Source organism: Colobus angolensis, unplaced genomic scaffold (genome assembly GCF_000951035.1).
Source record: "Colobus angolensis palliatus isolate OR3802 unplaced genomic scaffold, Cang.pa_1.0 Scaffold130, whole genome shotgun sequence".
In the NCBI taxonomy this organism is placed as follows: Eukaryota; Metazoa; Chordata; class Mammalia; order Primates; family Cercopithecidae; genus Colobus; species Colobus angolensis.
The window spans coordinates 1,851,454-1,854,581 of record NW_012114253.1 but is presented as its reverse complement, the minus strand read 5'-3'; the positions used below and the strand labels follow the sequence as shown (position 1 = coordinate 1,854,581).

General features: G+C 45.1%; 1 pseudogene; it reads left to right on the top strand.

Annotated features, from left to right (window-relative positions):
• Positions 1-373: 373 nt before the first annotated feature.
• LOC105506052 lies at positions 374-1,753 on the top strand (annotated as a pseudogene).
• Positions 1,754-3,128: the final 1,375 nt, after the last annotated feature.

The following is a 3,128-nucleotide window of genomic DNA, read 5'->3' as shown; positions in this document are numbered from 1 at the left end:
TCTTCAGGATATGTTCATTTAATTTTTTTTTTTTAGATGGAATTTCACTCTTGTTGCCCAGGCTGGAGTGCAGTGGTGTGATCTCAGCTCACTGCAACCTCTGCCTTCCAGGGTCAAGCAATTCTCCAGCCTTAGCCTCCCGAGTAGCTGCAATTACAGGCACTCGCCACCACGCCCAGCTAATTTTTTGTATTTTTAGTAGAGACGGGGTTTCACCATGTTGGCCAGGCTGGTCTCAAATTCCTGACCTCAGTTGATCCACCCACCTCAGCCTCCCAAAGTGCTGGGATCACAGGCGTGAGGTACCACGCCCGGCCTGTTCACTGAATCTTTAGGGGAGGAAGGTGAACTTCTTTCCATGCCTAAGGTAGCCATGGGTTATGGTCCCAAGAAGCATCTGAAGTGGTAGTAGCTCAAAGCAATGGATGCTGGGGACACTGACTGGTGTGTTTGCTCCTCATCCATCCACCAGTCCCCACAAGCTGAGAGTGTGTCTACCCCTCATCATTTTTCCTAAGAAACAGAATTAAGTATGCCCTGACGGAGACGAACTAAAGATTTGGATGCTGTGGCTCATTAAGATTGATGACAAGGTCCAAACTGATAGAACCTACAGTGCTGGATTCACAGATGTCATCATCGACAAGACCAGAGAGAATTTCCGTCTGATCTGTAACATCAGGATCACTTTGCCATTCACCGTATTACAGCTGAGGAGGCCAAGTGCAAATTGTGCAAAGTGAGAAAAATCTTGTGGGTACAAAAGGAATCCCTCATCTGGTGACCGATGATGCTGGCACCATCCCCTACCCTGGTCCCCTCATCAAGGTGAATGACACCATTGAAGTTGATTTGGAGAGTGACAAGAATACTGATGTCATCAAGTTCGACACTGGTAACCTGTGGATGGTGACTGGAGGTGAGAACCGGGGAAGAATTGGTGTGATCACCAACAGAGAGAGGCACCTGCATCTTTTGATGTGGTTCATGTGAAAGATGCCAACAGCAACAGCTTTGCCACCTGGCTTTCCAGCATTTTTGTTATTGGCAAGGGCAACAAAGCGTGGATTTCTCTCCCGAGGAAAGGGTATCCACCTCACCACTGCTGAAGAGGCAGACAAGAGACTGGCAGCCTACAAAAAGCAGTGGGTGAAATGGTGTCTAGGTGATATGTTAATAAGATCTTTGTCCCCAATTTAAAATAATGCAGCCTAAAAAAATTGAGGTGTATTTGACCAACTGGATCAACTAATATAATGTTTTTAACTTGCAATTTGAAAATAACAAGTAGAGCTTATATTAGCCAAGAATTCGTTATTTATTGAAAATAACAAGTAGAGCTTATATTAGCCAAGAATTTGTTTGGTTACAAGTTATTAAAACGCAACTCAAAGTCAAGACTAAGAGGAGGCCAGTGAGGAGCTCAGGGTGAGAAATGTAGGAAGGTGCTCACTGTCAGGCTTGTAAAGATGCCTCCTTCAATTCTGCTCCTCAAGTGCCTCATTTGACTTGCTCTGTTCCCACTTCTGATCCAACTCAAACTAGCTTAAGCCAAAAAGGAAAAATTACAGGCTCAATAGCCAAACTAGAAAAGGCACAGTGATGAAGCTGGCCCAGAGTGCACATGGACCCAGGGTTCAAATGCACCCATATTTATTTACTCTTCTCTCCCGCTGCCTCCTCCTGTCTCCCTCCTCATTCTCTCCTCTGCTTTTCTCTGCCAGTTTGCTTCAGTCTCTCCTACCACCATTAGTCTTTCTCCTTACAATTAGTTCATAGTCATATACAGCACCAGGCTAAGCTCTTTGTCTTGTAAGCAGAACTAGGGGGAGGCAGAGGACTAGGAGAAAGACTTCCCATTGGCTATCTTGGGCCAGTGTGCATGCCTGGACCAATCACTGTGGTGATAATATATTTGCCCAGTGTTGGACAGAACTCACCCCCATGGTCTAGGTGCTGGAGGCTGAGACCACAAGACAGGAGGGTCTGATGGGCAGACCAAGACAACTGTTAGTATTTCAAGTCTGAAATACTCTAGCCTTTATTTTTATCTTCCTATTGAAACAATTATTTTTAAATCACACAGTTTGATAATCTGAGGTTTCTTTTAAAATGCAACTATATTTGTTCCAGTTATAAAAATAAGAAAAAAAAAAAAAAGCGGCCGGGCACGGTGGCTCATGCCTGTAATCCCAGTACTTTGGGAGGCTGAGGTGGGCTGATCATCTGATGTCAGGAGTTCAGGACCAGCCTTACCAACATGGAGAAACCACGTCTCTACTAAAAATACAAAAATTAGCCAGGCATGGTGGTGCGTGCCTGTAATCCCAGCTACTTAGGAAGCTGAGACAAGAGGATCACTTGAACCCGGGAGGCGGAGATTGCAGTGATTCAAAATCCCGCCACTGCACTCCAGCCTAGGCGACAAAGTGAGACTCTGTCTCAAAAAAAAAAAAAAAAAGAGAAGAAAAGAAAAAAAAAAATGCAGCTATTGAATTACAGAATAGATTCCACTCAGGGGCAGGAAGAGGCAATGGGGAAAGAGATAAATTAGAAAGGAGAAATTAGAACCAGCTCATAGAGGCCCTTGAGTTCATTATTTTAATACATTTGCATTAAATGCCTATTCAGTGCCAGGAATGGTAAAGTTTGGATTCTATTCTGTAAGCAGCAAGGATTGTTTCGGGCAGAGGCATGTCAGAGTAAGAGAAACTGCTCTGAAAAGCCAACAAACCATGGGTGATCCTGGAAGAGAGACCACAAGCCCACCTGCTGGAGAAGTAGTCCCAGGCCCAGAAATCAGCGGGCAGCACTTGCGGAGCACAGCCTCCATGCCCCACCAGCCACAGTGCCCGCTGGGGGATGGTTTCTAGCATCTCGATGCCCACAGGACAGGATCTGCCACCTTTCAAGTAGCCACAGGTTGGTCCCTAAGACCCCTGAGCCTTCATTTTCCTCATCTGCTCACTGTTTACCAAGAACACGTACACTGAGAAAACGTTATGTCAAAAGACAACTAATGTTTATCAAATGCTTATTCTGTGCTAAATCCTTTGCATGCATCATCTGATCAAATCTTTGTGATAACCTGTGCAGATTCCACTCAGGGACAGCTAATTTTGCCCCGT